Source organism: Pelmatolapia mariae, linkage group LG20 (genome assembly GCF_036321145.2).
Source record: "Pelmatolapia mariae isolate MD_Pm_ZW linkage group LG20, Pm_UMD_F_2, whole genome shotgun sequence".
Classification (NCBI taxonomy): Eukaryota; Metazoa; Chordata; class Actinopteri; order Cichliformes; family Cichlidae; genus Pelmatolapia; species Pelmatolapia mariae.
Genome location: NC_086244.1, coordinates 3,789,987 through 3,802,944, shown reverse-complemented (window position 1 = coordinate 3,802,944; position 12,958 = coordinate 3,789,987). Strand labels below are relative to the sequence as shown.

The following is a 12,958-nucleotide window of genomic DNA, read 5'->3' as shown; positions in this document are numbered from 1 at the left end:
GGAGTAACAGTAAAATACAAAATATGAGTAATTGTATTCCTTTACAGTTACCATTTAAATACATGATAATTAGAATACTTACTTTGTTAAAATAAATGGATTATACAGCGGTCTTTTCCTGTTTCATATGTTAGGCTATCCCCTCTCCAATTTTGGTAATTCCACGATTTGCCAAAACCCCAAACAAACACATAATAAGAGGCTCTAATGTCAGCGTCCTGTTAATTTTGGTGTGTCAGTTACACAATGAACCCAGAGCTGCTAGCAGGTTGTTAATGCTATCCATCAAGTCTAAATGTTAGCTGAGTAGCAAGTAGCCTTCAGTAATAGTAATAAATCACACAGAAATAGTACATTCATGTAGTTGTGAAAAGTATGACAATATATTAAGTAATCCAAAGTATTCAGAATATGTTACTCACATTGAGTAATGTTACAAACTACATTTTGTATTTTGTAATCTGTAGTGGGAAACATTTTAAAAGTAACCTTCCCAAGACTGCCTGCAAGATGCAATCACAACATGATGCCATGAGAAGGCATTTAAACAGCATCCCACTTAAGATGGCAGCTGTAGTGTGTGTGAACGCATTGGAATCTTTTCGTGTGGCCATTTAATCTCCACAAAGTTTCCCCTGTGAAGAGATTGAGTTTCAAGTTACCACATTTTTTTATTAAGAGTGTTGAAAAGAAAAATTCCGAACAGGAACAGATGAAGATGAAAAGCCACAAGCAGGCACAACAAGGGAGAGGTACAGATCTCTCTCCTTAATTCGAAGTACATAAAAGTAAATTTACAAACAAATACAAATTGACATAGATCCTTCCAGAACCCTGCTGTAGAAATCTAATTTCATATTGAAACACTGAAATAGCTAACTAACCATGTTAAATTTTGCCATGCATCTCATTATTTATTACTGAATATCTAATCGTAGCTCCATATTACTGAGGTGTCTTTATCAACCTGTGCCTTTTGTTAACCCTCCTGTTATGTTACACATTTATATTACATAGATACTATTCGGGTCAATTTGACAAGACAGTCAAAGTGGAGGATCAAACGTGTCAGATTCTATTTGTTTCTTTGCATTTGTGACACATATTTCACCCCAAACACACACACACACACACACACACACACACACACACACACACACACACACACACGCACACACACACCACTGTGGTCTAACAGACCAGAGGGACAGCGTTGTAACCACTGTCTGAGATGAGTGAAGTTGTCAGGTGTTTATTGCATTTTTTGTGACCTTTTTGTATTATAAAGATTTAAGTTCCAGTTTTACAGTTAGCCTCAAGTTTACTTATTTCTATGTTTCTGAGTTTCCTTTTATCCCCAGTTTGTTTAATTTTTTTGTTTTGTTTGTTAGGGTCCTCTTCTGTCTCTGACTCATCCCTGTGTTGCGTGTTAGAGTCTGTCATAGCACCCGTGTTTATGTCTCCATGTTTGACTCTCGCCCTCCGTGTGTCTTGTCTCCATGTCTGTGTGTGTGTGTGTTCCTCGCGCCACCTTTTAGTTGTGTTTCTGTGTTTTGCCCCGTTGAACTGTTCCCGTGTTTTTGTCTCCCCAGTCTGTCATGTGTGTTTTTATCCTCTGTTCTATTGTCAAGCTTTTGTGTCCTTGTCTGGGTCTCTGTGTGCCACTGCCTGTTTTTGACAGTCCCTTAACAGTGTTTAGTGTGTTGGGTTTTGCTTCCCCCACTCCCATGTGTTTCCACTATCCTCATCAGCCCTCAGTGAATTTATCATCTTGGTCTTCCTCAGTCCTTTGTATATAGTTTCACTCACATATATGCTCTTTATTTTATTTTATTTTTATTTATTTGTTTTCCCCTTGTTCTATATTGTTTTCTCTTCTTACCTTTGCACCTTCGTGGTCCAGCTACCCAATTTCACTGTGCAAGAAACGGCACAATGACAATAAAAAACTCTAAGTCTAAGCCTTTGTCGGTGTGTCTGCAAATTCCCAGTTAATCCCTTTGCATTTCCATGTTTCCTTGTTAATTTCAAGTTATCTCAAGGTATTCCTAGAGTTCTGGTTTTTATATTTGTTTATTCTAGCTTCCTTAGTTTAGGTTTTATTTTGACAGTCCCTCAGCAGTTTTTTGTTTATTGTTGTTTATCTGTTTCTGTTCATGTTTTTTGTCATCTGCAGTAATAAACGGCAACCCCATTGTTAATGTTCATTTTTGCCTCCCATGTTCTGCATTTGGGATCTCTTAAAAAGTAACACGGAGATCAGACAGAAGTGACCTTTAAGTGTCTGCAGTATAAAAACAACTGGTGAAAATCACTAAATACTAAAACATGAAAGGGGAAAAAAATGGAGCTCTAGGGATTCCTACATTACCTAATAAAACAGAGAATCCTCTGAACCATCCTTTATAGAAAGGATGATGCCCAATATAACCAACTGATGTTTTGATCCTTCAAAGATGGGCTATGTTAAACCTGCACTCTCTTAAAGAACTGTCTGCGCTGCCACTTTCAACACTGTCGGTCTCCTGAACTGTATCTGCGCTGCCTTTTTCTACACGGCCAGCCCCAGAGCGGGACTTTTCAGTTTTTTCAAAAAATTTTTGGCTCCATGTTCTCTGGTTTTGGATTCTATTTGGTCTTCCAACTCAGACAGTGACAAAAAAGAAGTTTTTCCTTTTCACTGGTGCCAAAGCACTTATTTAAAGGGGGTCATATTGTTGGGGTTTTTTCTATATTCTTACACCTTACAACACTTTATATCTGACAATATAAAGTGCCTTAAAGCAAGTGTCATTGAGATTTGCTGCTATGTAAGTAAGATTTAATTTAATTTAATTTAATAAATTTTTATAGTTGGATTGATTTCAAATGCAAGTGTGTTGATCAGAACTATACACATTAGCTGAGTAATAAAATCCATGAACACAATTAAAAGGTTAAAGGGACTGTGATACTTCCTGTGAAATGGACTTGTGTCAGGAAGAGCATCCGGGGTAAATTTCTGCCAAATCAAACATCACTTTCAAACCTGACTGAGCTGCTGCTGTTAGACAAATGTGCAAGCGCCTGAAAGGAAAACTGACAGCAGCTAAAGTCTAGGTATTATTTTCATCCCTCACTCAGTTTTAATGATGGCATGATTTTATCAATTTTGGATCAATCCACCTAACTGAGATTTAAGTCTGATTTTATTGTTATTAAAAAAATGTAATCATATAAAATACTGTCTATGCTGGTTAGGTAAATGTGCTTTCTGGCCTCTGCTGGGTCCCAACAGGACCCCTGAGAACTGATGGGGATGCATGTATCTTGCTCAACATGCTAACACTCTATGTCTTTACTGTTGGGGTTTCTGAGCTCATACAGGTACTACCACTGCTATGTGTTCTCATATTTAAATGCTGGGTATTTGTGTGACCTTGGTGGAGGTGAAAATATCTCCACATTACCTGTTTTATCTCCTGTACGTGAATGCTTTGTTTCTTGGTTTCATTGTGGTGCATTTTGACCTCTTTGAAAGGAAATTAGTTTCACAATATAAACCACACTACCTGTTGATCTTTGTCTGTTATTCCATGTCCCTTTTGATTTTTTGCTCTCTCTTACAGAAAATACAGTCACTAGCGAAGTGTGGATTCAAAAAGACTAATGATGTGTCAGAAAAATGACAGCTGGCTCAACCTGTATTTGATCTTCTCTTACAGGAGTAGGACACTTGTCAATACATCCCTGAAACCCATTAAAATCTTATAATAATAAAAAATCAAGTAGCCTATACAAAGAATTAACGGACTACAGAGAATATAAAGCATTATAGAAATGTTCTGTGACTTATCATCAAAGACAATAAAAATAAGATGCTTTATACAGTCTGAAAAACATAGCAATCACAATTAAAAATACAATATAGGTTCTGTGATTGTGTAGTGCCTTGATTTGTTTCTGTAGTTGCATCACCTGATTTTTTTTTTTTTTTTTTTTTTTTTTTTTGCAGTTGGTTTACTCAAACAATGGCATAGTTTCTTTATTTGGGAAAAATGTTGATTAAAAAAACTGTATCAGTAAAGATTAAAGTTATAACAAATAAAATTAGACAAAAAACTGAACTGCGGTGGTTAACTGAAAATAAACTAAACTTCAAAAATTAAAAGTAAAATAATGAAATAAAGCAAACATACAGTCTGAACTAGCACAAAACTTTCTTTTGGTATTAAAACTTAGTACTGGGATTTACTTGCAGAGTTCAATTTTGTAACTGAAAGAGGTTATTGTCCAGAGAAAAATGTTCATAAAATCTTATGAAAACTTTATGATCACTTGCGCCCTCAGAGGTGACAGGACGCAATAACATCATGATGTCACGGGAAGACATTTAAATAGCACCCCACTTTAAGATCTTCGTGCGGCATCTGACGGCATTTAGTTTCAGAAGACTTACTATTGTGAAGAGATGGTGTTTAATTTTATTTCACACTTACCTTGTTAATAATTTTACCTCCTCACTACGTACGACTCTGGATACTGTAGCTCCTGTGAAAACTAAGGCCTCAAATCAGAAGTACCTGACTCCGTGGTATAATTCTCAAACACGTAGCCTAAAGCAGATAACTCGTAAGCTGGAGAGGAAATGGCGTGTCACAAATTTAGAGGATCATCATTTAGCCTGGAGAAATAGTTTGCTGCTTTATAAGAAAGCCCTCCGCAAAGCCAGAACATCTTACTATTCATCACTGATTGAAGAAAATAAGAACAACCCCAGGTTTCTCTTCAGCACTGTAGCCAGGCTGACAAAAAGTCAGAGCTCTACTGAGCCAACCATCCCTTTAACGTTAACTAGTAATGACTTCATGAACTTCTTCACAAATAAAATTTTTATCATTAGAGAAAAAATTACCAATAATCATCCCACAGATGTAATATTATCTACAGCTACTCTTAGTACCATTGATGTTAAGTTAGACTCTTTTTCTCCAATTGATCTTTCTAAGTTAACTTCAATAATTACTTCCTCCAAACCATCAACGTGTCTTTTAGACCCCATTCCTACAAAACTGCTCAAAGAAGTCCTGCCATTAATTAATTCTTCAATCTTAAATATGATCAACCTATCTCTAATAATTGGCTATGTACCACAGGCCTTCAAGGTGGCTGTAGTTAAACGCTTACTTAAAAAGCAATCTCTAGACCCAGCTGTCTTAGCTAATTATAGGCCAATCTCCAACCTTCCTTTCATATCAAAAATCCTTGAAAGAGTAGTTGTCAAACAGCTAACAGATCATCTGCAGAGGAATGGCTTATTTGAAGAGTTTCAGTCAGGTTTCAGAGCTCATCACAGCACAGAAACAGCTTTAGTGAAGGTTACAAATGATCTTCTTATGGCCTCTGACAGTGGACTCATCTCTGTGCTTGTCCTGCTAGACCTTAGTGCAGCGTTCGATACTGTCGACCATAATATCCTATTAGCGCGATTAGAACATGCTGTAGGTATTACAGGTACTGTGCTGCAGTGGTTTGTATCATATCTATCTAATAGACTCCAATTTGTTCAAGTAAATGGAGAGTCCTCTTCACACACTGAGGTCAATTATGGTGTTCCACAGGGTTCAGTGCTAGGACCAATTCTGTTTACATTATACATGCTTCCCTTAGGCAGCATCATTAGAAGACATAGCATACATTTTCACTGCTATGCTGATGACACCCAGGTCTATCTATCCATGAAGCCAGATACAGTGGCTTGCAAAAGTATTCAGCCCCCTTGAACCTTTCCACATTTTGTCACATTACAGCCACAAACATGAATCAATTTTATTGGAATTCCACGTGAAAGACCACTATTACAGAATCTGTTTTCAATGCAGTGCAGACTGAAAACAATAATAAATATATAAACATACATAATGGAGTAGTTTAGTGGTTTATGAGACAAAAATATTTGCACTTTGCACACCATTTGTCCTCCAGGAGGCGCCAAACTAAGTGATCTGTAAGTCTGGTAGATTCTTTTTTTTTTTTTTAAAGCTTATGATCAGAGAAATACTTCAATATTGAATTAATCAGTAAGGACCTCCTACTATAGAATAAAAAATAACTGAAATAACAGCTGAAAACCATTAAAATCCTTTGGTGTCCTAAACATTGACTTGATGTGGTCTGAATTCACTTCTTAAAATCCTCTGGATCCACAACAGGATACAGATAACACAATTAGCACAAACAGTTACAGTTCAGCATTACCTGTAAGTTGAAGTATGAAAACATTTGGGATGCATAATGTCACCGCTGATCTCATATTAAACCACAAACAGCACAAAAAGCTAAATGTTCAGGGGAAAAAAGGAAAGACAAATAACAAAATGCAAAGCTCTTTTTTTAAAATTCATTTTTACTGAATCACATATTACAATTCAAATTGTGCATTTCATTTGAAAGTATTATTCAAATATCAGCTTAGCACGTTAAAATCAAAATCTCTGTTTTTCTCTTTCTAGACCCAAAAGCTTCATTTTTATGATTTTAGCCAAACCTGAAACTTCACAGCTTCTTTATATGAGCATGTCATTTGTACACAGGTGGCATTAAATGTTACAGTAACAGTGAAAACTATATTATTAATGTCTTCAATAGGCTACTTGTAAAATTTGAGCTTAAAGAAATGGTCACACAGAAAGCAGCTTGAAACAAAATAGCCAACGTCAGTGTGAAGCGAGCACGTCAAAAGTTAAACTTTGGGGTCTAAACAGAGTGATAATGAGGCTACCAGCAAGAGTGAAGACTACGGTTGATCCAAATATAAACGGATGGTAAATAACTTAAAGGGTTCCCAAGGCAACCAAAGGCTGCAAAGATGCCTAGAAGCAAGTTGTCAACTACAAAGTGATGCGTAATGACTCAAATGTTTTCTGTAGATGCTCCTTATAGCATGTTCACACATTAAAATAAGCACCATTAAAAATCTACACTCATGTGACATAAGAAAAGCTTTGAAATATATGAAACATACATGTATCACCGTAACATGGTATTTATAAGGATAACATAACAATTTTACTATAGTTTCCTTTTACTTGTGATGTACAGACATATTTTTTTCTGATAAACTGAAAATGAAACTTCTGAATTCTGATAAGATGGTCGCAGTGACGATAATTTCCTCACATTTGTGTTGTGCATTTTTCTGAAACAGACTCCTCCATTAGGGCGGCCCCCTGTTTACATTTAAAACACAAACACAACTTAGATTACTTAAGTTTGAATAGAATACAAAAAAAAACAAAGCAAAGTCAGCACAGACGAGACAAAGTGATGATAACAAATTCTGTTCCTGAGCAAATCTAATTAGGATCCTAAACCCACGAGCTTAAATAATACAGAGTGTAAAACTGCTTTTGTAGGTCCAAAACAAAATAATTAAAATCAAACCTGGAAGGTGAACAACGGATAGAATGATACATTTACCTCTGGCCCCGATTGTCAAGAGGCATGCGTTTCTACAGAGACAAGTAATACTTATACATTATCCTCTGTTTTTTCTAAGTATTAATTAATGTATAAGTATTAATGTAAGGTGAACAACAGAATGATATGTTTACCTCTGCCGGCTGATTTTCATGACGAATGTCTTCCTACAGAGACAGCAAAAACAGAGGATTGTTCTTCAGTACCGTCTGGACTGAAGTGGTGTACATATTTTTTTTAAAAAGTCACTGGACTCTTTATAGAGCAACATGATGTTACCTTGTGTCCTGGTGGAGTTTTGTTTTTAATCAGATGTTCAGCAACATCAAAACATTCCCCCCATCTATCACTGTCAAGTTTCTTCTGCATTTCTTCGGTCAGCTTATCTTTTGCTGCTTTTCTTATCATCTCTGTGAGTATATTTTCTTCCTCCTCCAAGATCATTTTGTCATAAAGAAGTTTTCTGTGACAGCAACTTAAGTTATTCTCAAAGCATTTCTTCCATCCACATGGCAACACAAGGCTAATCACCACAAAGCCAGCCAAGAGTATACACAAGCCGATAATCTGAAGGAGAAGCAACAAAGATGATATTTTTAACTCATAATCTGAAATCACAAAACTGTAAACAAGGATGTATTTAGTTAAACAGGTGATATCTGAAAGAATTGCTGTCTGTATTTTCTTTTAACTCATCAGTTTCTCCCTCTTTTGACTCAGTTGCTACACCCATCCATTCGCCACCTAACAAACCAGAAGCATGAGTGAGTGATATCTCATCAATTGTAATTTCTTGGTGAGATTCTACCTTTACAATTAAGTAAAACAATAGACAATTTAAAAGGTGTGAAAATATTAATTTATGAGCTGTGTTACTGTCTTCAGCTTTTAATTTGTCAAGTGATAAAGTGTGAGCTCCACTTTAAAATTTTGTTTGTAAGTTTGGTCTGGAGCATTTAGATGTGCTTTATACAATGCTACAATCGTCCCAGCAAATTCACCCCAAATTCAGACTTTTAACACTCATCGAAACTGTAAAATACACAAGTACTAAATCTCATACTCTAGAGGCCTGAGTTAGCATGTTAAATGATAAAGTTCATAACAGTAAAATTACAAAAGCCAGCATACCTGGTGTGCATCAGCTAATCAAGTCCTCCTATATAGTTGCGAAGATGAGAAGTGAAAGGAGAGAGAAAAAAATGGAAGTGGACCAGAATAGAGCACAACAACCTCATCAGCTAATGATGACTAAAGACTTCTGGAACAACATCCTTTGGACAAATTAGACCAAAGTCCAGATCTCTGGTGTAATGTACAGCACCATATTTGGTGAACACCTGAAACCAACTGTCAGGCGTGGTGGTGGAGGTGTGATGGTTTGAGGCTGTTTAGCACCCTGCCTGGCACCTTGCTTTGACTGAACCGTTAATTCCTCTGTATGCTATAGTATCCTAAAGTCAAACTCAAATTTATTTGTATAGCACATTTAAAACAACAAGTGCTGACCAAGGTGCTGTACAATTAAGATAATCAAAAGAAATTAAAAAAAAATATGAAGACATGATAAAAATTAAGAAAAAGAATCATAAAATTAGAAGATTTGAGTAAGAAATAAGATAAATAAAAATGAATACAAACTCATTCTGATTTAAAAGCCAAGGAATAAAAGTGGGTTTTCAGATGAGTTTTAAAAGTTTTCAGTGTTGGGGAGGTCCTGATGTGAAGTTGCAGTTTGTTCCACAATTTAGGAGCAGTCACAGCTAAGGCCCGATCTCCTCTGTGCTTTAATCTGGGAAAGCCAGGAGCACCTGGTCCACAGACTTCAGTGATCTTGCAGGAGTGTACCAATTTAAAAGATCACAAAGGTATGAGTGCGCTAACCCTCCTAATGTGAGGCCGCCTGGCTGACAGCTAAAGGTCCGCCTAAACTGGGTCATATAACAGGAAAGAGATTCCAAGCACAGCAGCAAATTTCCAACAGATTGGCTGAAAAAGAAAAGAACCAACATGCTGCTCTGACCCAGTCAAACTCCAGACCTCAACCTGACTGAACTGCATGAAGAGAGCTGTTCATGAACAAATATATGTGAACCTCAATGAACTGAAGCAATGTTGTAAAGAAGAGTGGATCAGGAATTTGGACCACAATGATATGAAAATACAGAAAACAGCTCATTGGGTGTACTGTATAGAATCATGTAAAACATATCAAAATTTGCTTGCATCAGAGAACTGCTGAAACCATCCAGTTTCCCTGTATTGGTAATTGGACTTTGTAACCATCTGTAACTTGTAACCATAGATTTAACCATAGATGTAACTAAATGTTGTTGCCTTGTACTTCTGACATTTGCAATGACAATAAAGTTGAATTCTATTCTGAATTCTATTCTAACCATCTATGGGTTTATACTTGTAATTTACAAAAAAAAACCCACCCAAAAAACTAAAATTTAAGCGAAATAAACTTAATACAACCTCACTTTATATTCAGGTTAATCTTAAATAAAGGTGTAAAAGACCACAATAACTCAAGAGAGCAACACAGACTGGTACTGTATGATGCATGAAGAATAACAACTTTACTCACCATGGATTTGTTTTTCAGCTTAGCAATCAGGACTCGTTCCTCAGCTGTGATGTTTTCTTTGTCTTTGCAGCCTAACTGTGGATGTTCTTCATATGAATTCCAACAGCAAACAAACCAGTCTCCATCAATGAACACAGACACTACCCAAAGCAGACCAATGCAAACTGCCTTCATAAAGTGAACGCAAAAAAACAAGAAAAATTTGCACCCGCACTCGCAACAGATGCATGTAGACCATGAGTATTTCCAGACTCTCTTGAACAGCTCATCTGTCCAGAGTTGTAAAGCAAATAAAATAAAAAAAGGTAGAACCATGTATAAATTGCAGGATCCCTCAGCATCACAAGTACACTTTAAATCCTTGTCAAGCACATAATTGTGAAAAAAAATCACAGTCACTGCGACATACGTGCTGTATTGTTTGATGGCAAATTTTGGCCAGAAGTTCTTCATCTTGGGTGCTGAAGTTGGCTTCTGCGGAGAGCTGCAAACTTAAACTAAATATTCTGAGAGGAAACCGTGCCCTTCCTGTACACTAGTGATGTGTCGGTTGCGAACGAAACAGTTCTTAGAGCCGGATCATTGACGTGAACGATGGGACTGGCTCATTATTGTGAGCTGTGTTTCTTTTCTTTTTTTCCCTCTCACCCTCTCTCTCGCACTTTATTTCACTTCACGCTGCACGTGATCCTTGTGTTTGCGCTGAGCAGAGGGTGGAAGGGCGCAAACACAGCCTTAACTTTGCCGAGCAGAGGGGGGAGGGGCGGTAGTTACAGGAACAGTAGCACAGGAACAGAGCACGATGGAGAGAGCAAGCCAGGGGCAACAACAAAAGACAACATCATCACACTAGAAAGGTATAGTAATGAAAATGATTGACAACAAGAAAAGAAGCAAAATCTGGAACCATTTCAATTTTATTGACAATACAAAGGCAGAGTGTAGATTCTGCAAGAAAAGGATATCATATAGACCCAGCTCCACAAACAACCTGCACAGGCACCTGAGAACTGTCCATCCATCAGTGCAATGGGAAGATAAAACACACTCAGTTGAGTGTGATATTAATGAAGATGCCAGTGTGTCTCCTGCAACTGTTGCTGCTGCTGCCTCTACAGCATCTTGCAATATACCACCACAACCACCTAAACCAACCCAGAGCTCTATGAGACAGTTTTTGCATTAGTCTGTGAGCCCAGCAAGAAAGAACTCAATTGATAAAGAGCTGGCAAAAGTGATTGCACTTGATTTCCAACTATTTTCAGTTGCGGATGTTAAAGGAATCAGAAAGTTTATTCATGCATTGAATCCTATGTATGCAATTCCAAGCAGGAAAACACTCAAAAAAAAATCATCCCAGGCCTATATGATAGAGAACGTGCATCTTCTTTTTTTTTTGCATATTAATTTACATTTTATGGTGTTGTGGTTTGCAGGGTTTTGTGTTGTTTCACTTTAAATTTGTTTAAAAGGAAAAAAGCTGAAAATTTAAATAGTTAAAAGTAGAATTGTAAATAGTAATTTTTTGTATTTTATAATGTATTTTTAAAATTTTATTTGGAGTAAATAAATAAGAGCACATTTATATAATAAACATATAGAAATAAAAAACAACACATTTTCTTTTACATTAGTAATTCATTTTGTGCATAATCTTATATTGTTGTTGATAATAAATTAATTAAAGAAATAAAACAACCTGAAGAGCAGGTTGGGAGCCAAAAGAACCGGTTCTCTAAAAAGACCCGTATTTCCGATCACTACTGTACACAGAAGAATAACTGAGTGAATCTCAAAACTGCAGAAGAGGAATTGAAGAGAGCACAAAGATGAAGACACAGGAAGTGTGAAACTGTATTCAGGGGGAACTATTCAGGCTGATACAGCTTGTGTAAAAACAAAACATCACAATGATGTACTTCCTAAAGCCTGTTGTTTTCTGCTTTTTATCCTAGTTGCAGGAGGAGAATGTTGACTTTAACATCTTTACAATATGTCTGTGAACAAAGTTATTTTTTTCCATGCTGTTTGCACTGTGTATCTGATCATGCAGACGGTGTGAAACATAAAATAAAAGTGCTTATTGGCGACTGTCAAACTTTTGAGTCGCCAAGCAGCAGAATAGGGGAATAATGTTGACGCACCCGCTGTTTAAAACCTTACTCAAAATTCCAGTTTAAAACTCCTTTATTTGTTTTTCAAATCTTTAAAATCCATTGAAAAAACAGTGATCAAAACATTCCAGGCTTGAGCGGTCAGCAAAAGTCGACTTCCCCCATCACCCACTCATTCACAAAACTTCCCTCGGGCCGCGAACAGGTGATATATTCAATCACTACTACTATTACCGACACCACGTGGCCCAAAGCTACGCCTATCCACAACAGTGCTGGTGTGACTGTAGAGGGCGGAGTGTCTATGTATGTGTTTATTTGGTAGTTCAATGAAAGGCTTCAGTTAAAAGTGAGAAAAAAAAAATTGCATTCACGTTTGCAGTTTTGTCTTGTGGTGGCAGATTTCTTTTCTCATGTATTAGCTAGACTGAAGCTATAGAGCTACGTGATGTGCTGTGGAATGTAGTGATGGAAATTCGGGCTCTTTTTAGAGAACCGGCTCTTTTCCTTTCGGCCCACTAAAGAGACCCGGCTCTTTCGGCTCTTCAGGTTGTTTTGTTGCTTTAATTAATTTATTATCAACAACAGTATAAAATAATGCACAAAATGAATCACTTATGTAAAAAAAAAAAACATGGTTTTATTTATATATGTTCATATCTAAAATTATCCTGGCTAATGGTCACAACCCCGAACGCTATTTAAAAATTTTAATTCAGTGGTCAATCCCTGCCCTGTCATGCCGCTGGTGTGCTCTCCGGCTCTTTGTGAACAATTTTTAAATACTTCTTAG

The 12,958-nt window shown here is 36.8% G+C and overlaps 1 long non-coding RNA gene across 1 annotated transcript; it reads right to left on the bottom strand.

The window, feature by feature from the left end:
• Positions 1-6,420: 6,420 nt before the first annotated feature.
• Positions 6,421-10,685, bottom strand: LOC134619031 (uncharacterized). Its single transcript, XR_010573381.1, has 4 exons — positions 10,052-10,685; positions 7,738-8,025; positions 7,593-7,625; positions 6,421-7,208 (listed from the first exon to the last, which is right to left on the bottom strand). It is a non-coding gene; the product is annotated as an uncharacterized LOC134619031 (long non-coding RNA).
• Between the last annotated feature and the right edge of the window lie 2,273 nt (positions 10,686-12,958).